The sequence below is a fragment of the Grampus griseus genome (assembly GCF_964374135.1).
Source record: "Grampus griseus genome assembly, chromosome: 10".
NCBI lineage: Eukaryota > Metazoa > Chordata > Mammalia > Artiodactyla > Delphinidae > Grampus > Grampus griseus.
Window position 1 is genome coordinate 81,403,815 of NC_139004.1, and position 27,545 is coordinate 81,431,359.

Genomic DNA, 27,545 nt, shown 5'->3' on the forward strand with positions numbered 1-27,545 from the left:
TTTGGAGCAGAAAGATGCTAGGAACTCCAGACTCCAGGACAGAAGAGCCCTGAGGCAAGAGGAGACCTATACAGGTATCAGTCTGCAAGTTGAAGGATGAAGTATGGGGGACCCCAACTACGCGCACTTCCTTCACGTAAGTTACCGGGATCACTATAACACAGCAGCCTGCAATTATGTAAGTGGCAGGATAACTTATTCATATGTTAATTTGTGTTAATTTTTGCTGTGGTTTTCCCTCTACCCAATCCAAGCAAGTAGCCAGAGTCTGTATATTCCTCATGCTACAGAATTTTGCAGGGCTGAATAAGAAATGGCAGGAAAGGGACTCTCTTTCTTTTGTGAAAGTTTGAGCTCAGGGAAAATAGGATGTTAGTTATCTCTAGGAAGTGGCAGGGAGAAGAAGCCACTTCTGAGGATAGCAAGAAAAGAGAGGCATTTTTGTTCCCCCAACACTTAGACTGGGAAGTGGATGGAAGTCAGGAGGCCCATGAGTAGTTTCTTCCGGATGGACTCAAAGCCTTAAGGGCATGGCTTTCAGGTACACTTAAGAAAAAGGACCCCAAGCTCTGGGATTCCCATTCTTGCCTGTGTTCCCCGAACATGACAACACAGTTGTCGGTTTTAAGCAACTTTGTGGGTGTAGACAATGGCATTAGTAATAACTTCGGTAGACAAGAAACCTGATGCCTTGAGGGTACGAGGAGCTCCAATAATGACAGGGGATTTCCAGACAGGCTAGTAGAATGAGGGCTATGGTTGGATGCTTTTTTTTTTTTTTTTAATTTTGAAATACTTTTACAGAAAAATTGCAAAGAGAATAGAGAGAGTTCCCATATATACCTCACCCATTGCCCTACCGCTACCATCTCACATTACCAAGGAACATTTGTCAAAACTAAGAAATGGACATTGGTACATTACTATTATCTAAACTATTACTTGGATTTCACCTGTTTTTCCACTAATGTTCTTCAGTTCCAGGATCAGTCCAGGGTACCACATTGCATTTAGTTGTCATGTCTCCCCAGCCTCCTCTGATCTATGAGTTTCTCATTCTCCCCTTGTTTTTCATGATCTTGACTGTCTTTAGAAGTACTGGTCAGGTATTGTGTAGAAAACCCCTCAATAGAGTTTTTCTGTTTTTCTCATGATTAGATTGGGATTATGGGTTTTAGGAACAAATACTGCAGAAGTGAAGTGCCCCTCACATCATATCAGGGGAGTAAAGTTCTATTATTTTTTTAATAAAGAAAATTGATGATTCTTATACATCAGAATTTATAGATGAAAATTCATTGCTATTTATACATTCATATACGAAAAGGAGTTTAGACCACCACCTAAGAGAATCACTGCTCTAATCATTGTAACTGAAGAAGAATTCAACAGCTCCTACACTTCTAGTTTGGTAAACATTGTTATCAAAACTCCTAACAGAACTTCTTACGTGTTCAACTGTGATTCAGAAATATGTTAAGATATCTTAAGTATTTGAAGAAGCCTATTGAAATCTCATCAAAATCAATTTCCTTACTTTCCATACTACTAATGGCTCTTTTGGCCAAATGAAATCAGTTTTGTTTGAATCTTCAGGAAAAAGAAAATAAAAAGTACATAAACCCCAAACACACTGTATGTCAGGGGCTCAAAACAGCATTGTCTCATTATGGTTTTCAGGATACAGGAACTCTTTCTTAATAACTTATCTAGACTGGGTTTCAATATTGTGGAATAAATTTAGAATTCATGAAAAAGAGCCACAACAAGGACAATGACCAAGGTTGTTAAAACACCATTACCCCATTTTCACCATAATTTTTAGCCCTTGGAATCATCCAGGTCACCATGTAGGCATTAATCAAAATGTTTCCTCTAGCCTTGCTGGAAATTCTGACCCAAGGATAATGATTGATGGTCCCTTCCCAGGGATTGGAGAGCTATCTCCCAGAGAAGCAGAACATCTGACCGGGGCACAGAGCATCCACGAAGCTGAGCAACTGTTCAGCAACAGGAACGCATCTGTGCTGTCAGGATGACACCCCTCCTTGCTGTGCCAGACTTCCTTACTTTTAAAAAAGAGTTCCTGGATGTTGATAAACACCTCCTTCATTGGGGGTATAGAAATCTAGAGACTTGACAAGATAGGGGTTGGCTTAATTATTATTATTTTAAATATAGAAGTGTTCTGCTTGCCAAGGAATGCTAGGATGGACAGCCTTTAAAAAGACAAGTTTTGATGTGTAATAAGGGAGTCATTAGGGTAAGAGACAAGGTTCAAGAGGCTGCAGGTACCCATAGCTCAGCACAGTCCCACACAGCAATGATTCAGGCTACCACTGGTCAGCGTGGGAGCAATGGTATCATGTTTCATTTTTCTCTGCCCAATAAGCACTTATACACCACCCTGCCCTCTGCTCCACTGGGGCTGGGAGTCTCTGCCATTAATATCTTTCCCACTGCTTGTCTTTTCATTTACAAGGAATAGTTGGATAATATTTTAAAGGAGAAAAAAATAAGGGATGTGTGTGGTGGTTAACATTTTAATGTGTGGATGTCAAAATGCAAATGTCACTGCCATGGGCGGGTATCAGTTCAATATGAGTCAGGCTAGGCCTAAACAGAGACATAAAGAGGACACATGTTAAGAATAGGGAGGAGATAACTACACTGACAAATCAACCCCTCATCAAGTGCTCACTTTAGATAATGAATCAGCCTCTCACTTCCACGAATGCAAATCTAACGCTAAATGAGGGTGGCTTATATTAATGGGCCTGCCAGGCGCAATTCAGGATGAGCCACTAATACCGAAATAAGATGAAAATGCATGCTTCGTTTTGTTCTCCAAAGAAGTGGGAGGAACTGTTTGGTTCATTCTCATGCATGAGTGACAGCTGTCTACGGTAGTGCTTTGATGAACATGGCTCAGTGCAACTGAAATATAACATCTACATAGTATCAGTAGTATAGACAAAAAATCTCCTGGAAGACAGGATCACAATATGTTGGGATCATTGTTTTCCTCCTCACAAACTTTGCCACTGTGGAGGTTTTCAGGACTACTCTCTGCAAGCGAAGGAGACAGAAATGGTGTCAAGTTCACAGTCAGTTCTCCCAAGTTCCTCTTTTTTGTTAAAAACTTCTGATATATTGTTTAAGAAGAGCAAAATGGCAAGTTGATCAGAGAAATATTTTAAGGTGAAATGATTATTGGGATAAATGTCTATTTTCAATTGGAAGTATGGAATGCCTGCAGGTAACTTTACAAATATTTACTAGGGGCCAGTTTCTACTCTAACATGTTATATATGTATTATTTTTAATCCTTTCAGCAATCAATAAGGGGCATACTATATTATCCCCATTTTACAGACAATGAAACCAAGGTGTAGAGAGGTGGAATCTCTCTACAAAGTCTCACAGTTAGTAAGTGGTGAAGTCAGAAGTCAAACCCAGGCAGTCTGACACTAACATCCATGTGCTTACTGTGATCCTCCACCCTTTCTTTTTTTTTTCAAATAAATTTATTTATTTTATTTATTTATTTTTGGCTGCATTGGCTCTTTATTGCTGTGCATGGGGTTTCTCTAGTTGTGGCGAGCGGGGGCTACTCTTCATTGCGTTGCGTGGGCTTCTCATTGCGGTGGCTTCTCTTGTTGCACAGCATGGGTTCTAGGCCCATGGGCTTCAGTAGTTGCGGCACGCAGGCTCTAGAGTGCAGGCTCAGTAGTTGTGGTGCACGGGCTTAGCTGCTCCGCGGCATGTGGGATCTTCCCGGATCAGGGCTCGAACCCATGTCCCCTGCATTGGCAGGTGGATTCTTAACCACTGTGCCACCAGGGAAGCCCTCTCCTCCCTTTCTTTTCTGTCTTGGAGAAGATGGCTAAGCTAAAATGTTTGAGATAAAACTAGATGGAAATCATTGGTGAAAAGAAAATCAATCCTTACTAACCAGGTGTTAGGAAACTGGGCCATAAAATATCTGGCCAGCACTGAGTAGTAACAGAATTCTTTTGGTCTACTTGACTTTACTTGTGAGTTGAAATAAATCATACTTGCAGATTTGGTCCCCATCTTCTTGTAAAAATGTTAATTTCAGAGCAACTATGCTAGGCTCTCAGGGCCAACTCTGGTTGATAGAGATACCAGGCCAATAACTCTAGGAGCTATTGGAACTACAGCTAAGACAGACAAAAAGAGAAATGACTTCAGCTCCTAGGATGGCTTTTATCTGTGTGGGAAGAATGGAAGACTGAATGGGGAGATGTGTACTGGTCTCTTTTTCATTTATCTCCTTTAGAATTTATTACTTGCTTTTTCTCAAGAATCATGATTTCCTTGCATACTCTCTGGTTAGGTCAGCCACATCACTTTCATCTTCTGCCTGAGTGCAAAAGACTTCCCTGAAATGCCTCAGCTTCTATCCATCCTTCCTTCCTCTGTTAAGTGAGGTCATACGAATGACAGCAATCTCATTCAATCTCATTACCCCATGGAGTGTTCAATTAGAAAATCCCTAAACCATACATACAGCTTTATTCATTTCCAGCTTAAGTGAGAGTAAATAGAAAAGTTTACTTGTCAGGTTTCCAGGGCCAAAAGATTGCATACGGTGACAAAGTAAAGTGTACTCTGAACCCTGTGTTGGCCGTGTAGTATACCACTCTGATCTCCTTTCTCTTGAGGAAGAGCTGAGAAGACTGTAGTTGGCTGAGCGCCTCTAACTGCTATCCCCACAGATTTATCATGACCTTCATGCATGTATCCTGTTTTCCCAGAGCTACTCACGGACAGTGTGTAGAGCATGGCAGGGGTTCTACAGCCGGGCATTCCCGCCCGACATGGAACTCTTCTAATGGATGGTCTACGCTTGGGGACTCACCACCAGTCTGGCCGAGACTTTCTCAGAACTGTGCTGCAGATGAAGGCTTTTCCCACCCCAAATCCCTTCCTTTCCTTTCTCCTTTCTTAGGTGTCAGACCTGCACTGCAGTCTGTAGTGTCCCTCCACCTACTCCTGTCCCTCCTTTATCCTTCCTGGGCATTTCCGCCAATAAACCTCTTGTATGTTTAAATTTTCTCTTGGCCCTGCCTTTCAGGGAACCTGGACAGAAAAAAACACCAACTCCTCCATTTACACATATCACAAATATGTAAATGTACGCATATGTGGCCCATTTTCAAGCTGTACCTACAACACTTTTGCCTGTGGCTCATCTACACATGTATGACTCACAAATTCAAAATCTCACATTTCAAGCTCACTCTGAAATCTGAACGGCTATATCCAACTGCTTAACTGACATCTTTACCTGACACATTGAAACTTAACATCTCCAGTCCAACTACTTTCTCCTTTGTTTACTCTACTTCAGGTATATCAGCTTTCCTGCTGTTCCATAAAACGCCAGAAATATTTCTAACTGGGGCTTTTTGCATTTGCTCTTCTCACTACCTGGAGCTCTCTTGCCTCACATATTCACATGGTTTGCTTCCCCCTGTCATTCAGATCCCTGCCACCTCCTCCAAGAAGCCTTCCCTAACCACCCTATGTATAAGAGCACCCCTTATTACTCGACTCCCCCTTTTCTAACCCTGTTTGGTTTACTTCATAGTCTTATCACAAATATTCTATTTAAAAAGCAAAGGCATAAAGAAGTAAAAGAAAGGAAAGGGAAGGAAAAAGAAAGGTGAAGGAAAGAACTCAACTGTGTTCTTAACTTTATCATAACTAATTCAGTCAATTTAGAGTCTTTCATGGATTGTTTGAATAAGTGATCTGTTCACATCAACTAAAGTTAAGTATTTAGAAGATTTAGGGGATATTATCTGTTTTTGTGTCTTTACAAAATGGGTGAGAATAGCAATATTGCCAAATTGAATATTTTAAGTATAGCTGGTACTTTCAGAAATTACAAGGAGGTAATTCCCAAGTAAACTGCTAAATCCTAAATTCAAGGTGAAAAATCAAAGCAAATTCTTATTTAAAAGTCTCCAGTACAAACATGACTTGAGTCTATTTCCCATAGTTCCTAAGTCACATCAGCAAGTCCTTGGGGAAAGAACTAGACTTTTTCTTGCCCCTGACATTTTATCCACAGCCCATACAATAGAAATACAGTATAATACCTATGAATATGTATATGCTCTGATCTATTAATGCTACTAATGGGTCTCTATCCCACAGAAATTGGCTTAAGTAGGTAAAGACATGCGTACATGATGTTCACTCCAGTATTGTTTGTAACAATAAAAAACTGGAAGCAACTTAAATGTCCACCGATAGAGAACTGGCGAAATATATTACAGTACATCTACATAATGGAATTCTTTTTTTTTTTTTTTAACATCTTTATTGGGGTATAATTGCTTTACAATGGTGTGTTAGTTTCTGCTTTATAACAAAGTGAATCAGTCATACATAAACATATGTTCCCATATGGGAATTCTTTCTAGCAGTTAAAATTATATAGATCTGCACTTGCTATCAAGGAGAACCTAAGTGTCCATCGACAGATGAATGGATAAAGAAGATGTGGCACATATATACAATGGAATATTACTCAGCCATAAAAAGAAACGAAATTGAGTTATTTGTAGTAAGGTGGATGGACCGAGAGTCTGTCATACAGAGTGAGGTAAGTCAGAAACACAAAAACAAATACCGTATTCTAATGTGTATATATATATATATGGAATCTAAAAAAAAAAAATGGTACTGATGAACCTAGTTGCAGGGCAGGAATAAAGATGTAGACATAGAGAATGGACTTGAGGAGGACACAGGGTGGGAGGGGGAAGCTGGGGCAAAGTGAGAGTAGCATCGACATATATACACTACTGAATGTAAAATACCTAGTGGGAAGCAGCAGCATAGCACAGGGAGATCAACTCGGTGCTTTGTGATGACCTAGAGGGGGGGGCTAGGGAGGGTGGGAGGGAGGCTCAAGAGGGAGGGGATATGGGGACATATGTATGGATATGGCTGATTCACTTTGGTGTACAACAGAAACACAGCACTGTGAAGCAATTATACTCCAATAAAGAGCTATTAAAAAAATGAATACATTAAAAATCTGTGTATATACATTTGGGTGTATATATTTACACAAGCTATTTACTTATAAATACAGAATAAAAAGTTTGAAAAGACATGGCTTTAAATGTTAAAAATTTCTGAAAATTTACATTATGGGCTTTTAAAATCTTTTTTCATTTTTTATAATTTGTAGACATTTAAAAATCACAAGCATGCTTCAATTAAAAAAATAATAAAAACATTAAAGCATACACGGAGTCCACATTACAGAATTACAGGTTATAGTTGCTGAATGGAGTGCAGAATTCATTAAACAATATCTAGTTCAAGAAACTCTTCCCTTTTACAGAAGAGGAAATTAAGACCCAGAAGGAAAAATATCTACTACTCAGATTTATGACTCTCTCCCAGCATTCTCCCACATTAACACCCAGGAAGGTGCTCAGCGCACTAGGAGATTGATGTAATTGGTTGATATTGATGTGGAGGAACCTGAGGGTGATCTCATTCCACTGTGGAACTGCGGTAGAAAATTCCACAGTGAGAACAGAAGCGGTTCAACTTTTCCCTCTGTACCAATTACGAAAGCCTCTGATTTACATTGATCAGGACATCTTTTTGGATAGCAAAGGAGTTGATAGAAATTGCTAATGTAAGATTTCCTCCGACTGGGAATGTATTTAATTACTCCTACCCTCACCAGCCATTGTTCAGTGTTCACCGAGGGAAACGTTTGCCCTAAAAACACATTTTATTTAGACCTTGTTAATTATTTTATATAAAATTCACCTTGATTAGAGGGACTAGAGCTGAAGTTGATTATAAAAATACTAGATATGAATTGTTAATTTTTCTCCATAATTTTGCAGTGTTAAAATAATGTGCTGTTCAGAAAGAAAGCACGTTGATAATGAGGAGTTTAAAAATTGTTTTCTAAAAGGGCAAAAATGCTCAGAGCAGAAGCTCAGATTCCAGTTGTTCAACACTGGGTTTGTGAAGCTTATTTTTGTGATCTCTTGATGATGGTGTAGCCAAAAAGGCGGCGGTCGGGGGGACAGACTGTTAGAGCTTCATGACTGTCAAAAGAACGTTAAACTTTTCAGCCTGAAATGGAGCATAACTCTTGCATTTTTTCCCGATTTCCCTGTTCAGTGGTTCATCAAGAAATAATCATAAGTTAGGGTAACCAGCAGTAGCATCTTCTGTTACCTTGCGTTGGCCAAGAACCAAAAGTCACATGATCCTGTGCATCCTTAACAAGGAGTTAACAGAGAGACAGAAAAGCCTTCTTTTTGCCTCAACTTCAATGGCACTGGACATCAGTGGAGTGGTTTGCACATAACAGGGAAAAAAATAATGATCGTGGGGGAGAAATAACTGTCTACCATCATCTTTCTTGACGACAGCTTACTGCCCACAAAACTATTATTCAGAGACAGAAAGTTTTGTATTTATTAGGTAAATCAGAGCCAACCCAGGAGGTGTTTGACAGGAGACATTTAATTTCCTCCTCAGTAGGACATCTTATTCAATAGACGGTGGCTCAGCTGATCCTTTATCTACTACCTTCTGTGGAAAAGTGGTGTGAACTATAAACTGATTGCATTGTCACCAGAGCACTGAACTTTGTTGTCCTCGGTTTGTTTTTCTTTCTTTCCTTTCTCTTTTTTTAACCTTCTACAGAATAAGTTATCTCCTCAGCAGTGTGATTCACATGTTGTGCCCTTTACCTTCTGGGACATTATCTACTGTGCAAAAAATATTCCAGTATGAAAACTGTTGGGCTCAAAACATGGTTCAAATGCCATTGCTCTGAGGATAATTTAAAAATTTTCAGTATATCTCATTCTCTTGAAATTATGTGGCCCTGGAATATATAAGCACACTAGAAGCCATGACAGAGCTGAACGGGAAGTACAATTTAAGAAGTCTTCCCTATATATTTTACTATATGCCAATCATCTTTTCAATCAACATAATTATGCAATATAGTATAAAGAAACTTGGAATGGAAGACGAAAGACCTGAGTTCTAGTTTCAACTGTGATTCAGAATAGCTGTGCACCTTTGAACAACTGACTGTATTTAGTTTTCCACGTCTGCTATAACAGATTACCACAAACTTAGCCACCTAAAATAATACAAATTTATTATCTCATGGTTCTGTAGGTAGTAAGTCCAGTAAGCTTGACTGGTTTCTCTGCTCTGGGTTCCACAAGGCTGAACTCAAGGTGTCAGGCAGCCAGGGCTCTCACCTGGATACTCTGGGGAAATATATGCTTCCAAGCTCATTTGTTCTTTGTAGAACGCATGTTTGCAGAATTTTGCTCCATGCAGTTGTAGGACTGATGTTTCCTTGCTAGCTGTCAGTCAGGGGTCATTCTCAGTTTCTAGAGGTCACCTACATTTCCTGACTCTGAGTCTCCTTTATTTTCAAAGCCAGCAACATGAGTCCCTCTCAGGTTCAAATGTCTCCTGCCTCTTCTGCTTGTGCAAGTCTCTGAATCTACCAGAGAAGGTTTTCTGCTTTTAAGAATTCTGATTAGATTGAAATAAAAATAATTCAGGATAATCAGGGATAATCAGGATAATCTCCCCATCTCAAGGTCCAACTTTAAATATATTTGCAAGAGGAGACCTTCAAGATGGTGGAGGAGTAAGACGTGGCGATCACCTTCCTCTCCAAAAATACATCAGAAATACATCTACATGTGGAACAACTCCTACAGAACACCTACTGAACGCTGGCAGAAGACCTCAGACCCCCTAAAAGGCAAGAAAGTCCCCACGTACCTGGGTAGGGCAAAAGAAAAAAGAGTAAACAGAGACAAAAGAATAGGGACAGGATCTGCACCTCTGGGAGGGAGCTGTGAAGGAGGAAAAGTTTCCACACACTAGAAGCCCCTTCTCTGGCAGAGACAAGGTTGGGCATGGGGGAAGCTTCGGAGCCATGGAGGAGAGCGCAGTAACAGGGGTGCGGAGGGCAAAGCGGAGAGATTCCCGCACAGAGAATCAGTGCCGACCAGCACTCACCAGCCCAAGAGGCTTGTCTGCTCACCTGCCGGGGCGGGCGGGGGCTGGGAGCTGAGGCTCGGGCTTCAGAGGTCAGATCCCAGTGAGAGGACTGGGGTTGGCTGCGAGAACACAGCCTGAAGGGGGCTAGTGCACCACAGCTATCCGGGAAGGAGTCCAGGAAAAAGTCTGGACCTACCGAAGAGGCAAAGGACCATTGTTTTGGGGTGCGCGAAGAGAGGGGATTCAGAGCGCCGCTTACAGGAGCTCCAGAGACGGGCGCGAGCCGCAGCTATCAGCGTGGACCCCAGAGACGCTAAGGTTGCTGCTGTAGCCACCAAGAAGCCTGTGTGCAAGCACAGGGCACTCTCCACACCTCCCCTCCCAGGAACCTGTGCAGCCCGCCACTGCCAGGGTCCCGCGATCCAGGGACAACCTTCCCGGGAGAACACACGGCACGCCCCAGGCTGGTGCAATATCACTGTGGCCTCTGCTGCCGCAGGCTCACCCCTCATCCGTACCCTTCCCTCCCACCAGTTTGAGTGAGCCAGAGCTCCCAAATCAGCTGCTCCTTTAACCCTGTCCTGTCTGGGTGGGAAGAGACGCCCTCAGGTGACCTACACGCAGAGGCGGGGCCAAATCCAAAGCTGAACCCCAGGAGCTGCGCGAACAAAGAAGAGAAAGGGAAATCTCTCCCAGCAGCCTCAGGAGCAGTGGATTAAATCTCCACAATCAACTTTATGTACCCTGCATCTCTGGAATACTTGAATAGACAATGAATCATCCCAAAATTGAGGTGGTGGACTTTGGGAGCAACTGCAGACTTGGGGTTTGCTTTCTGCATCTAATTTGTTTCCGGTTTTACATTTATCTTTTCTTTTTTTCTTAGTTTAGTATTTACAGTTTATTATCATTAGTAGATTTGTTTATTGGTTTTGTACTCTCTTCCTTTTTTTAATATATAGATATATATATTTTCCCTTTTTCTCTTTTTGTTGAGTGTGTATGTGTATGCTTCAGTGTGTGACTTTGTCTGTACAGCCTTGCTTTTACCACTTGTCCTAGGGTTCTGTTTTTTGGGTTTTTTTTAGTATAGTTTTTAGTGCTTGTTATCATTGGTGGATTTGTTTTTTGGTTTGGTTGCTCTCTTGTTTCCTTCCTTCTTTTTTATTACTTTTTAATTTTTAATAATTAAAAAAAATTTTAATAACTTTATTTTGTTTTATTTTATTTCCTTCTTTCTTTCTTCTTTTCTCCCTTTTCTTCTGAGCCATGTGGCTGACAGGGTGTTGGAGCTCTGGCCAGGTGTCAGGCCTATGCCTCTGAGGTTGAAGAGCTAAGTTCAGGACATTGGTCCACCAGAGACCTCCCGGCTCCACATAATATCAAATGGCGAAAGCTCTCCCAGAGATCTCCATCTCAACACTAAGACCTAGCTCCACTCAATGACCAGCAAGCTCCAGTGCTGGACACCCCATGCCAAACAACTAGCAAGACAGAAACACAACCCCACCCACTAGCAGAGAGGCTACCTAAAATCATAATAAGGTCACAGACACCCCAAAACACACCACCAGACACGGTCCTGCCCACCAGAAAGACAAGATCCAGCCTCATCCACTAGAACACAGGTACCAGTCCCCTCCATCAGGAAGCCTACACAACCCACTGAACCAACCTTAGCCACTGGGGGCAGACACCAAAAGAAAGGGAACTACAAACCTGCAGCCTGCGAAAAGGAGACCCCAAACACAGTGAGTTAAGCAAAAGGAGAAGACAGAGAAACACACAGCAGATGAAGGAGCAAGGTAAAAACCCACCAGACCAAACAAATGAAGAGGAAATAGGCAGTTTACCTGATAAAGAACTCAGAGTAACGATAGTAAAGATGATCCAAAATCTTGGAAATAGAATGCAGAAAATACAAAAAATGTTTAACAGGGACCTAGAAGAACTAAAGAGCAAACAAACAATGTTGAACAACACAGTAAATGAAATTAAAAATTCTCTAGAAGGAATCAACAGCAGAATAACTGAGGCAGAAGAACGGATAAGTGACCTGGAAGACAAAATAGTGGAAGTAACTACTGTAGAGCAGAATAAAGAAAAAAGAATTATAAGAATTGAGGACAGTCTCAGAGACCTCTGGGACAACATTAAATGCACCAACGTTTGAATTATAGGGGTCCCAGAAGAGGAGAAAAAGAAAGGGACTGAGAAAATATTTGAAGAGATTATAGTTGAAAACTTCCCTAATATGGGAAAGGAAATAGTCAGTCAAGTCCAGGAAGTATAGAGAGTCCCATACAGGATAAATCCAAGGAGAAACATGCCAAGAAACATGTTAATCAAACTATCAAAAATTAAATACAGAGAAAAAATATTAAAAGCAGCAAGGGAAAACAACACCTAACATGCAAGAGAATCCCCATAAGGTTAACAGCTGATCTTTCAGCAGAAACTCTGCAAGCCAGAAGGGAGTGGCAGGACATATTTAAAGTGATGAAAGGGAAAAACCTAAAACCAAGATTACCCAGCAAGGATCTCACCCTGATTCAATGGAGAAATTAAAACCTTTACAGACAAGCAAAAGCTAAGAGAATTCAGCACCACCAAACCACCTTCACAATAAATGCTAAAGGAACTTCACTAGGCAGGAAACACAAGAGAAGGAAGACAAGACATAGACAAGACAAGACAAACACAAGACACAGACTGGCTGAATGGATACAAAAACAAGACCAGTATATATGCTGCCTGCAAATGACCCATTTCAGACCTAGGGACACATACAGACTGAAAGTGAGGGGATGGAAAAAGATATTCCATGCAAATGGGAATCAGAAGAAAGCTGGAGTAGCAATTCTCATATCAGACAAAATAGACTTTAAAATAAAGACTATTACAAAAGACAAGGAAGGGCACTACATAATGAACAAGGGATCAATCTAAGAAGACGATATAGTAATTGTAAATATTTATGCACCCAACATAGAAGCACCTCAATACATAAGGCAAAAGCTAACAGCCATAAAAGAGGAAATCAACAGTAACACAAGTATAGTAGGGGACTTTAACACCCCACTTTCACCAATGGACAGATCATCCAAAATGAAAATAAATAGGGAAACACAAGCTTTAAATGATGCATTAAACAAGATGGACTTAACAAATATTTATAGGACATTTCATCCAAAAAGAACAGAATACACTTTCTTCTCAAGTTCTCCTGGAACATTCTCCAGGAGAGATCATATCTTGGGTCACAAATCAAGCCTTGGTAAATTTAAGAAAATTAAAATCGTATCAAGTATATTTTCTGACCACAACGCTATGAAACTAGATATCAATCACAGGAAAAAATCTGTAAAAATTACAAACACACCGAGGCTAAACAATACACTACTAAATAACCAAGAGATCACTGAAGAAATCAAAAAATACCTAGAAACAAATGACAATGAAAACACGATGACCCAAAACCTATAGGATGCAGCAAAAGCCATTCTAAGAGGGAAGTTTATAGCAATACAATCCTACCTCAAGAAACAAGAATCATCTCAAATAAACAATGCAACCTCACACCTAAAGCAATTAGAGAAAGATGAAAAAAACCCACCAAGTTAGCAGAAGGAAAGAAATCATAAAGATCAGAAATAAATGAAAAAGAAATTAAGGAAACAATAGGAAAGATCAATAAAACTAAAAGCTGGTTCTTTGAGAAGATAAACGAAATTGATAACCATTAGTCAGCCTCATCAAGAAAAAAAGGGATAAGACTCAAATCAATAGAATTAGAAATGAAAATGAAGTAACAACTAACACTGCAGAAATACAAAGGATCATGAGAGACTACTACAAGCAACTATATGCCATTAAAATGGACAACCTGGAAGAAATGGACAAATTCTTAGAAAAGCACAACCTTCTGAGACTGAACCAGGAAGAAATAGAAAGTATAAACAGACCAAACATAAGCACTGAAATTGAGACTGTGATTAAAAATCTTCCAATGAACAAAAGCCCAGGACCAGATGGCTTCACAGGCGAATTCTATCAAACATTTAGAGAAGAGCTAACACCTATCCTTCTCAAACTCTTCCAAAATATAGCAGAGGGAGGAACACTCCCAAACTCATTCTATGAGGTCACCATCACCCTGATTCCAAAACCAGACAAAGATGTCACAAAGAAAGAAAACCAGTATCACTGATGAACACAGATGCAAAAATCCTCAACAAAATACTAGCAAACAGAATTCAACAGAACATTAAAAGGATCATACACCATGATCAAGTGGGGTTTATTCCAGGAATGCAAGGATTCTTCAATATATGCAAATCAATCAATGTGATAAACCATATTCACAAATTGAAGGAGAAAAAACATATGATCGTGCTTCCCTGGTGGCGCAGTGGTTGAGACTCCACCTGTCGAAACAGGGGACACAGGTTCGTGCTCCAGTCCGGGAAGATCCCACATGCCGCGGAGTGGCTGGGCCCATGATCTATGGCCGCTGAGCCTGCGCGTCCAGAGCCTGTGCTCTGCAACCGGAGAGGCCACAACAGTGAGAGGCCCATGTACCACAAAAAAAAAAAAAAAAAAAAAAAAATAACATATGATCATCTCAATAGATGCAGAAAAAGCTTTTGACAAAATTCAACAGCTATTTATGATAAAAACCCTCCAGAAAACAGGCATAGACGGAACTCACCTCAACATAATAAAGGCCATATATGAAAAACCCACAGCTAACATCGTTCTCAATGGTGAAAAACTGAAACCATTTCCTCTAAGATCAGGAACAAGACTAGGTTGTCCACTCTCACCGCTATTATTTAACATAGTTTTGGAAGTTTTAGCCACAGCAATCAGAGAAGAAAAAGAAATAAGGGGAATTCAAATCAGAAAAGAAGAAGTAAAGCTGTCACTGTTTGCAGATGACATGATACTATACATAAAGAATCCTAAAGATGCTACCAGAAAACTACTAGAGCTAATCATTGAATCTGGTAAAGTAGCAGGATACAAAATTAATGCACAGAAATCTCTGGTATTCCCATAAACTAATGATGAAAAATGTGAAAGAGAAATTAAGGAAAGACTTCCATTTACCACTGCAACAAAAAGGATAAAATACCCAGGAATAAACCTACCTAAGGAGATGAAAGACCTCTATGCAGAAAACTCTAAGACACTGATGAATGAAATTAAAGATGATACAAACAGATGGAGATATACACCATGTTCTTTGATTGGAAGAATCAACATTGTGAAAATAACTATATTACCCAAAGCAAACTACAGATTCAGTGCAATCCCTATGAAACTACCAATGGCATTTTTCACAGAACTAGAACAAAAAATTTCACAGTTTGTATGGAAAAGCAAGAGACCCCCAATAGCCAAAGCAATCTTGAGAAAGAAAAACGGAGCTGAAGGAATCAGGCTCCCTGACTTCAGACTATACTACAAAGCTACAGTAGTCAGACAGTATGGCACTGGCACAAAAACAGAAATATAGGTCAATGGAACAGGACAGAAATCCCAGAGATAAACCCACGCACATATGGTCACCTTATTTTTGATAAAGGAGGCAAGAATATACAATGGAGAAAAGACAGCCTCTTCAATAAGTGGTGCTGGGAAAACTGGACAGCTACATGGAAAACAATGAAATTAGACCACTCTCTAACACCATACACAAAAATATACTCAAAATGGATTAAAGACCTAAATGTAAGGCCAGACACTATAAAACTCTTAGAAGAAAACACAGGCAGAACACTCTATGACATAAATCACAGCAAGATCCTTTTTGACCCACCTCCTAGAGAATGGAAATAAAAACAAAAATAAACAAATGGGACCTAATGAAACTTAAAAGCTTTTGCACAGCAAAGAAAACTATAAACAGGAGGAAAAGACAACCCTCAGAATAGGAGAAGATATTTGCAAATGAAGCAACTGACAAAGGATTAATCTCCAAAATTTACAAGCAGCTCATGCAGCTCCATATCAAAAAAACTAACATCCTAATCCAAAAATGGGCAGAAGACCTAAATAGACATTTCTCCAAAGAAGATATACAGTTTCCCAACAAACACATGAAAGGATGCTCAACATCACTAATTATTAGAGAAATGCAAATCAAAACTACAATGAGGTATCACCTCACACCAGTCAGAATGGCCATCATCAAAAAAGTCTACAAACAACAAATGCTGGAGAGGGTGTGGAGAAAAGGGAATCCTTTGCACTGTTGGTGGGAATGTAAATTGAGACAACCACTATGAAGAACAGTATGGAGGTTCCTTAAAAAACTAAAAATAGAACTACTGTATGATCCACAATCCCACTACTGGGCATATACCCTGAGAAAACCATAATTCAAAAAGAGTCATGTACCACAGTGTTCAGTGCAGCTCTATTTACAATAGACTGACATGGAATCAACTTAAATGTCCATCAACAGATGAATGGATAAAGAAGACATGGCACATATATACAATGGAATACTACTCCCCTATAAAAAGAAACGAAATTGAATATTTGTAGTGAGATGGATGGACCTAGAGTCTGTCATACAGTGTGAAGTAAGTCAGAGAAAAATAAATACTGTATGCTAACCCATATATATGGAATCTAAAAAAAAAAAGAGGTTCTCTAGAACCTAGGGGCAGGACAGGAATAAAGACGCAGATGTACAGAACAGATTTGAGGACATGGGGAGGGGGAAGGGTAAGCTGGGACGAAGTGAGAGAGTGGCATGGACATATATACACTACCAAACGTAAAATAGATAGCTAGTGGGAAGCAGCCGCATAGCACAGGGAGATCAGCTCGGTGCTTTGTGACCACCTAGAGGGGTGGGATAGGGAGGTTGGGAGGGAGATGCAAGAGGGAGGAGATATGGGGATATATGTATATGTATAGTTGATTCACTTCGTTATAAAGCAGAAACTAACACACCATTGTAAAGCAATTATACTCCAATAAAGACGTTAAAAAAATACATTTGCAAAGACCCCTTTTACTCTATACGGTAACCTATTCACAGGTTCTGAGGATTAAGGTGTAGACATTCTGGGAGGAGGCGTGTCACTATTCTGCCTATCTCTCACCTCTTTGGGCTGCCTCAGCTTCTTCACCTCTAGAAGGGGGCTGGATGAAATCAGTGTTCCTCAAAGTGTGTGGAAGCCACAGTGTAAGTTTAGGTGGGACCAGAATCTGCATATGACATTAAATCACACTGAATCATACACCTAGATAGTATTCTCCCGTCAGTCTCTTTCAAGTCTTCATATTAAGATAGGGAAAATGTCTCTTCCGTGCTAGTACTTCTTTTAGACTGCTGTAATACTTGCTTATTTCCTTCCTCATTAGGGTGAGGTTTAGAAATAAAGAGAGATAGAGGAGAGAGAATGGAACTCAATCTACCTAGTTAAATTTAACAATGTGATTTTGCTATTATTGTATTCATTTAACTGCTACCTTCTGTTTATGGCAAGTTTACATTCGTTTTCCCTTTACAATACTCATAAAATTTTAATTTTAAAATCAATATACAGCATGTAAAAAATAAAATGAGTCAATTTAAAGAAAAACATCAAGTAAATAATAGCAGGCATACAGATAAGACCTATACTGTAAAGGTGGTAGAGGAATGAGGGAAGATGCAGACATGCTGTACTAGATGGATGAATGCTTAAGTTCCTTCAAGCTCTGAAAGAGTCAATTTAAACAATAGGAAAATGGGCCAAACCTTGAATAAGTACTTCAAAAAGGGGCTCTCCACATGGCCACTGAACATATGAAAAGGAGCTTAGCTTTAATACTAATCAGGAAAATGTAAACTAGAACCACAATAAGACACCATTACACACCCAGCAAACTGACAAAATCAAAAGGTCTGACACTACCAAATGTGGCAAGATGTATATACACTACTATATATAAAATATATAACTAAGAAGAACCTGCTGTATAGTAGAGGGAACTCTACTCAATGCTCTGTAATGGCCTATATGGGAAAAGAATCTAAAAAAAAGAAAAGAGTGGATATACGTATACGTGTAACTGATTCACTTTGCTGTATACCTGAAACTAACACAACACTGTAAATCAACTACACTCCAATAAAAGCTAAAAAAATAATAGAATATATAGGAACGGGAACTCCCATGTACTGCTAAGGAGTGCAAAGTGATACTATGGGGAGAAATTGTAAAAGACTTTGATAAGAACCAAAAAGATTACTACCTAGTGTCCCCTTCCAGATTATTGCTGTCTTTCATTGTCTTTGAGCTATTTTACAGCTCTGTGAACTGCACAAACCTGATAGCAGTACAAATGATTCTTCTTCATAGAAATGCAAATTGTGTCCAGTTGAATGGCATTAATGATTACCCAATGTATATTGACCAATTTTGCATCTATTTGTCAAATCTTTTCAGCATTTTTGATGCTTATATATTTGTGTGTTCTTTGGATTCTTCTTTGAACTGACTGTGACACTCAGTTTCCTTCATCGATTAATGAGTTAAATAAAATCTTTCATATGTAATAATTTTATATTTGTATGAGGATCATGGTTTTATGTTAAAAAATATCTTTTAACAGTAAAAACTAGAAAATAGTTGAATATTAAAAGGTAAAGATATGCATAGCCCAGAAACTCCACTCTCTGTATATCCTAGAAAAACTCTTTCACACATTCGACAGAAGGCACATACGAGAGTACTCAGAGAGATTATTTGTAAAAGTCTAAAAAGTCTAGAAAAACCCAAATGTTTCTCCACAGAAGCAATCAATAAATTATGATATATTCATATGATGGAAAGCTATAAAATAAAAATAAATGAAGTACAACTATACACAACATGGATGAATAAAGAACATATGTAGTAAGAGAATTCAGACCCAAAAGGATATATACTTATAATTCCATTTATGTAAGCTTCAAGAGGCAATGCTAAACTATAAAGTCTAGGGATGCACGCTTAGTGGCAAAACTATGAAGAAAAGCAAGGTAATGGGCATCACAGAGGTTAGGATAGTGGATACCTCTTTGATGGGCTGATGTGGGGTCTTGGTAACATTATATCTTGGAAGCCAGGTGGTAGACACTTAGATGTTTCCTTTACTATTACTCTTTAAAATGTACATGAACATTTTATACTTTCCTAAATATATAACATATGCTTTACCAAAAAAATCAAACTCAATCAATCTATTATTCCAGGTCTTTGGATAAGAAAATTGCTAACTGAAATGTTAGAACAAATGACCTCAGAGACCATCCTTGGAACCCTGAAGCTAGTATTTGATAATTATTCCTTCCTGGTGATAATTTACATTACAAGGCCTGACCATAAGTTCTGGCCCCAAATAACCTGTAATGCAGAAGGTCTCATAAACACCACTATCCCTACTCTCTCTTCCATATTAAATTGTGGGATGAAGGACAAAGTAACAGGAAGCCCCAGGAGCAAGTAGTGGCTTCAGTCTATGCCCATTCTGGAGGAGGATGAAAGCATCTCTGCAAGTTCTTTTATCAAGAAAGAATAAAAAGAAAAATAGGGGGATAAAGGAAAAGGGAAGAGAAACTCTGGGTTCCAATTTGTTTTGGAGACCAGATTTTGAACATACTCTACTGCTTGAGATAATTAACTTATTCTATGACAGCAAAGGATATGCTAGATTCTTCCCTTCACTCTGCCTCTCTACTTTTCAATTCCCATTAGTTTTGGATATTGTTTACTAAAATATCAATAGATTTTGATCTTCGATATGAATGCATTTTGTAACCCGTAATGTATAACACAAATGGTACAACACAGTACCTGGTACCATGAACGTACCTGTTCAAATCCACCAACCCTCATTTGGGTAGTTACATGAAAGAAATGGTTTTGACTAATGAAATTTGGGCAAACTTCGATCTTAAAAAAGCATCAATATTACCGCTAAGCCCGTATATTCATAAATATCCCTAAATATACACCTAGGTAGAATGTAAAGAAGGATCTTTTAACTTTTAACACCTAAAAGCGTAAATCAAATTGCTGTGGATGTTAATAATAAATCATACAGAGCAGAACTCTACCTCTGTTTCAGCCCAACACTTGATAGAAACTACAAATTTCCTGTAATCTAGAATTTCCATTACTTCTTTAGTTTAGACTACACTAGAAAAATTAATAAACAATCTGCAGGATAAATGAACAGCTCTACTTGAAAAATCACAAAGTAGAAGGTCACTATAATGAGATTATAGCTAGAACAAAGAACAATCTCGATAAATGGTCGTTTATCACCCCATAGAAATAACATCCTAAAGGAACAATCACCAAATTCTAAAACTGCTTAATTATTCAGAACAATTCCTTAATAAGGGTGCCTAGAAACCTTAAACCTCATGACAATGAACTCTATTTTGTCTCAGAGAATCCCTAATATTTGTTCAAAGAGATCTTTCTTTAGCTGTGTCATATGCTGCTATAATTACTACTATTGATTCCATGACAAGTATGGTTACTACTATTAATTTGCTACAGCTCTCATTTGTCAAGCACTAAGTGTACTTTAAGCTTTATATGTGAAGGTTTGAACAAAGTAGATGAGCCATTTAAAGCCAGCATCACCTCCTAGGCAGAGTTAGCTGCTGATGGTTGCATGTAAGTTGAAAACTGATGAATAGTTAAAAGCACCCTTGAAATTTCTTTAAATCACCCATTTAATGTAGGTGATATTTCTGTCTACTGAACCATCTCTTAAAAAGTCAACAAAGGCAGTTTTCCCTGCAGCATTGGAGCTAATCACTCTTCTGTTACATGAAGTAGTAGGATAGTTTGGGGGGGCCATATGTCCAAGTTAAATGTGAACAGGATATGATTCTTTTTAACATCCTATACTGTTTGGTAAGTAGTGATAAATCCACCCTTTCTCTCTCTTCAAGTTGGATTCTCTGCATAATATAATTCTTGTTTGGAATCAATTAATTTATATTTTAGGGAATTTGCAAGCTTAAATGTATGTGTTTGAAATGAAAGAGCATTCACATCTTTTGAGGACCCACTGGCTTTCTCATGCAAGGTCGGATAGCTTATTTACGACTCAAGTCAAGATCTCAGGTATTAATTTGGTTGGCTGGAGACCCTGGGATTTAAGCCAGTGATTACTGAGTCTTTAAATGACTGGCTGCCTGTGTGTAACTCCCCAGCTCAGTACTGTCTTATTTATTTATTTTTAAACACACCTCAACAAGACAATAAATCTTACAGAGAAGACTCTGTAAAGAGAGAAATCACACCCATTAGAACATTTAGAATATTGACTGCCATTCCCATCTCAATGTTCTCATAATAATTATATAGTGATTTTGAAAAGGTACAAGATCATGTATGCTTTGCAGACCATGACTTTGCATACATTTCAGTCCAGGAAGAACCTCCAAGTTCTGTCTTACTCAAAACTAACAGGAGAGAAAAGCCTTGAGTTCTGCACATAAAAAAAAGAAAAGAAAAGAAAAGCAAAACCCACAATACAAAGTTCTCTCTTCTTTCCAAGTTGCTGGTTTTGCTTGTGTGGCTTCCTCTTGGTCTCAGTTTTGACCAAGGACTTTCTCCAAACTACTGCTCTTTGAAGCATTCTCCTGTTGAATAACACTCAGAGCAATTTAGATTTGTGGAGCAATTTTAACTTTTTCAAACACTTCTGCAGCAGCGCCCATCTTACCCTCCCAATGGCCAAATATGACTTTCCTTATTTTATCAATGCAAAACATATTTAGATGAAGAGATCAAGTGTCGTATTTATAGTGTAGATATCCCATATCCGACAGGAATCAGAACCCAAATCTAGCTTCTAATTCTGCGTTCCTTCAGCCAAGCTGAGCCCTGGTACAGATTGGTTGCAACGTTCTTCTCTGAGTTTCTGAAGTTATCAAGAAAAATCTTATGAGAACTATTTTGCTATGCTCCAGATTCACATGTCCAACAGCCTACCTGACCTCTACTTGGTGAATAAACATCTTACATTTTTGCTTGTTGTTCTTTACAGCTGTAGGGGAAGAAAAACTTTTCCTCTACCCTCTTAGATTCAGTGCTGGGAGACTTGTGAATTACACTGACAACAGACAGATTAACAGGAGAAAAGGCACACAAATTTACTAGTTTTAATTTTATATGCACAGGCACATCAGAGAAAGTGAGTACCCAAAGGAGTGGTGAGATTTGAGAGCTAACGGGGAAAAGGGAGGAACAGAGGGGCATTTGTGGAAGAACAAATGATTTCTTAGAAGGAAGGGGAGAAAGGGACCTTATGGTAACACAAATGACTTTTTTGGGAAGATAAGTGGACCATTAGGAGAATAGGTGGGAGATAGGATAGTGATAGCTTGTGACAATGTCTGTCTGGGTGTGATGCTGACTTCTTTCCCAAAGAGAAGATTAGAGTTGCTCCTGAGGAGGGGATTTATGACAACTGAGTTCTTTTGGGACACTCTGCTTTCAGGCAGATAAGGGATTTCAGAAACTCAAATGCTTTCAGTACCAAATAATTCTTATGCCGAAGTGGCATATTTTGGCCTGGTATATCATGATCCCTTTCACAGCTTTTATAAATACAGGTTTATTGAGGTTTAACTAACTCACTGCACATATTGAAAGCATGTAAGGTGATGAATTTTAGCCTGTGTATACATGTATGAAGTCAACGCCACAATTAAGATACTGAACTTATCCATAACCCCCCAAAGTTTCCCTGTGACCTGTTATAATCCATCTTATATCCCCCTAACAGGAATTTTCATTTGAAGCTCCAAGCCTTAGCTATCCCTATTGTAGTGGACTGTATTACCATTCACACTGTTTTTAAACCTGATGCCCTGCTCCTCCATATAGGGTACCTATCAGCAAGCCCCAGACACTCTGCACCTATCCACTTCTCATCTCTCTGGTCGCCTCCCTAGTCCAAGCCACTGGGTCTACACTGTGGCTGCATAACTGGCCTGCACACTTCCATTCTTGCTTGCCATAATCCATTATTAATACAGCAATGAAATGATCTGTTCAACAACAAACCCAATCGAGTCACTCCCGTGCTTGAAACCCTCTAATAGCGTGTCACTGTCTTTGGAATAAAACGCTTATTTGTCATCATAACAGATAAGGTGGGTGGTCATCAACGGCTACCAACCCCTCTGATGCTACCCCTTCCCACTCCACTACCCTCCCCTGCATCCACCTCCCCAGCCCGACCCCAACTGCCGGCACTCACTCCACTCTAACTTTTTCAGCTTTCTCTCAGTTTCTAGAATAAGAAAAACGTATTCCTGCCTCTGTGCCTTTGTACCTATTCCTGTCTCTGCCTGCAACACTCATTCTTCAGTTTTACATGACTGGCTCCTTCTTGTCATTCACATTTCAGCTCAAACGTCATCTCTTTGGAAGAGCTCTTTTAGACCTCATTATCTCTACTTCTCATCTCCAAGTCATCCCCCTATTCTATTTCTTCACAGAACTTCTGGGATTTGGAATTCCTTATTTATATTTTTATAGGTTTATTATCTGGCTCTTCCACCGGGATGTGAACTCCTGGAGAGCGACTGTTCACTCCACTCTTCCCCACTAGAACCTTCTAAGCTTTTCATTCATTATCTCATTCCATCTCCATGACGCCCCTATGAGAGAGGACCATAATCATCATTGTTTCAAATTCAGGAAACTGAGACTCGGAGAATTTAAGCAATTTTCTCAAAATCGTACAGCTAAGAAACAGAGAACCCAAGTAGCCTGGCTCCAGAGTCTTCACTTCAGCCTCTCTGCACGTTGCCCAAGCTAACGAATTTCTTGCCTCACTCTTACAGGTACTAAACAAGACTCATAACATCCTGATTGTGTAGTTCTGTACAAGTGGCAGACTTAACCTAATTTGGCTTTTTCATCTGAAAAATAGGAGTAATGTCAAATGTAACTCAGAGGATAATCATGAGGTTCAATACTGATCAGCTAATGTGTAGGTTAAGTGCCAGTAGGCCTGTGGTCCTCAAAGTCTGATCTCTGGACCAGCAGCAACAGTATCACTTGGGAGGTTGTAAAGAATGCTATTTTTCAGTCTGATCCCAGACCTAGTGAATCAGAAATTCTAGAGGTGAGGCCCAGCAATCAGTGTTGTAAACATTCTTCCAGGCAACTGTACGCACACTAAACTTGGAGAATTATGGGTAAGAAAATCTTTTAGTTAGTGTCTGGCATAAAATAAGTGAAAATAATGAGGGTTATTGTTAATACAGCCAGGTAAATAGTCCTATGGTGTTTCACTAGGTACATAACCGAGGTTTTAGCAGGAAAATTTCTTGTTACACAGGACTGTTCCTCACTTTTCAATTTTTAGCATCCTTGGACCTGGGCACTAAAATCCTCCAAATTTTGTAACAAACAAAATATGCCTCCCCTGCATTTCCAGAAACTACCTGTTGTGGGCGAGGGACTCAGTTCCATCCCCAGCTAAGAACCATAACTCACTCATCAGAATGGTCCTCTGATATGCTTTCTTGTTCAGATTACAAACGGACTTCTGTGAAAGGGAGACGTTGGGTACGCATTAGAAGAAATTTGAGTGGCAAAGCAACACTGACATTTTGGATCCTCTGAATTGCCTATTTATCAGACTCTGCAGGGAATACAAAGATGAATTAGAAATGGTTTCTGCCCTCAGGAGTTTCAACATAATTGGACGAGTTAAAGTAATTGCAAAAACAATTATATCACATGGAATAGTGGAAGTCTCTAAGAGATGCCAACCGATATTGGAATTCTGAAAGAGTAACCACAAACTGTATAGGGAACTAGGATAGATTGCTAGATGAAGTCAGTATTTGAGATGATAAATAAGTACCTTTGGCTAAAAAGAATTTAGATTTCCTCAGCTTAAGTGGAAGTGAATAATGACACTATGTCAATTTTTATGGATAAGAATAGACATATGTATGAGCGTGAAAGAGAAAGTGAGAGACACAATTAGGAGTGAAGCAAGTATGAGTAAAAAAAAAAAATCCTTTCAGAACTAATGATCCACTGTTTCCCAATACAAACCAAGTGACACAGTTTTCAAAAATGCGAGCACCATCGCAGCAATTCTACCAGCTCTCTGCAAATTCTTATCAATAGAGATCTCCATGTCTGCTCGTCAATCAGTGAGAAGTTTCAAAGCCTTAAAACAAATGCTGCCTCCCTCATCAGAGATGGAAGCAGATGTTCCTATACAATTCTAGACGTGTTGACAGACAAGCCCAAATATTTTCAACTTTCAAAATTCTCATGTTGTCCCTAGTTCTGGTGTCACTGCAGAAATCCCAGGGAAGAGGTGGTAGGAGGTGAGCAATGAAGACAACCTGCGATGCTCATTTGGGACGTTGGGGTCTCCTTAAAGCTGGTATGGCAAAAATCTTGAGTGCCACACTAATCAATTATTAATGGCTATCTGGAAAGGACTGTGAGGCCACAGTTAGCAAGAAAGAATGCCATAAATAATTAGCAATGTCTACCATGAAAAAGTGTTAACTTGTGATAGGGAACAAAGTTCCCATATAGTTTCTATGCAGTGGTAAAAATGTCTTACGCTATTTTGGAGGGAATATTACTTAATCAACAGGATAACTGAATCTGTATTAAATTGGAGGCACCTGATACTGGAATTTTGCTGAAGTATTTGATTTCTATTTAGACACACAGATCTTTGAAACATAGTCTTCCATCCTAATAGCATGTTCTCTTCTCCATTTTGACTCAGACCAGCAGTAATAAGCTGTACTTTATCTGTTAGTTCATTCATTCATTCAGCCTGTCATTCACTGTCCTGGTTATCTACTCCTGTGTAACAGATCACACCCAAACTTGGTGGTCTGAATTAATAATAGTCATGTTACTACTTCTCCTAGTTTCTAAGGCTCAGGATATTTACAAAGGCTCTGCTGGGTGGTTTTGGCTCAGGGTCTCTCATACGGTTTCAAGTCAGATGGTGGCTAGAGTTGGGAGAGTATAGAGCTGAAGCAGCTGGAGGATAGATGGGCACCTCACTCTCTTCATATAGTTTCCGGGCCTCTCCCTGTGGGTTAATTTGGACTCCAAAGGCAAGATGTATCACCTTGTATGACCTAGCCGCTGAAGTTACGCAGTATCACTGCCACCATATCCTACTGGTGATAAAGCCAAAGAAAAGCATCCCCCACCTCCCCAAGATTGAAGAGGTGGAGACTAACTCTCTACCTCTTGATGAAGATGTGACTAGGGTTTAGGAGAACATGTGGCATGGAGGATATTATTGTCATAATGTTTGGAAAATATGATCAGCCATAGTCACAAATATTTACTGAGAACCTACTATGCATCAGGCTACACACATACTGGGAATACAGTGAAGAAGACAGACGACCTCCTGTGAGGTTTACGCTCTACTGAGGGTAAGTGAAGAGATGAATAGTAAGTAAACAAACAAGGAAGCTAATTTGGGATAGTGATAAGTGATATGAAGAATATTTAAAAATTAGAGTAACTGAGTTTGGGGGAGCTTTTTTAGAGAAAGCTGGTCAGGACAGGGCTCTCTTAATCAGAGAACTTAATGATAAGAAGGAACCAGTCACACGGACATCTGGGGGGAACCGAATTCTAGACAGGTGGAAGAGCAAATGCATAGCACGTGAAGTAGCAAGGAGTCTGGCATGTTTGAGGAACAGCAAAAGGCAGGAGCACAGTGAGCAAGGAGGAAGGTGGCACAGGATGAAGTCTGCGAAGCAGGCGGGGGACAGCTCATGGAGAGCTTCAAGGCCAAGAGAAGAAGCACGGATTTTGTCCCAGTCTTCATGAAAGTTCCACGAGGGGAGGCACTTACCCTACTTATTCACTTTTTGGCACCACAAGACCCAGAATTCTAACATAGCTGGCATTCAGCGGAGATCTGCTGGACTGTGAATGAATCAAGAACACCAGACCTCAAGTCATCACCCACACTCAACCCAAGGCCAGCTCCACGTGGCGGGGACATTTTCTAAGGTGACAGAGTGGTTGAGATCTCACGTCAAGTCTTTAGCTTAAGACTGCCTGGGCTACTCAACTGAATCTATTACCACCTAAACGAACATGCATAAGAGAGAGCTAATTATAATGTGTCTTGCTCTGTTCCTGAAGAATTAAATGTTTTATTGTGATGTTACAACTTGAATTTATTATCCTTTGCTGGGGAACAAAATTAAACATAATGAGGGCTGTTAGTCTCCTCACAGTTCTGCCTGTATCCTGTACCTTATATCATTTTTACCACTTTGATTAACGGGTTTAATTTACTTTGACTAGCGTACGTAGCAATCAGTTGGGGGGTGTGTGAGACTATTAAAATCCCTTTAATTAGACTAATAATGCCAAATCTGCATGAGTTAACAAGGGTGCACCATTAATTAGCTTTTGTAGGTGGGTTCTGGAAAGCAGAGTAGC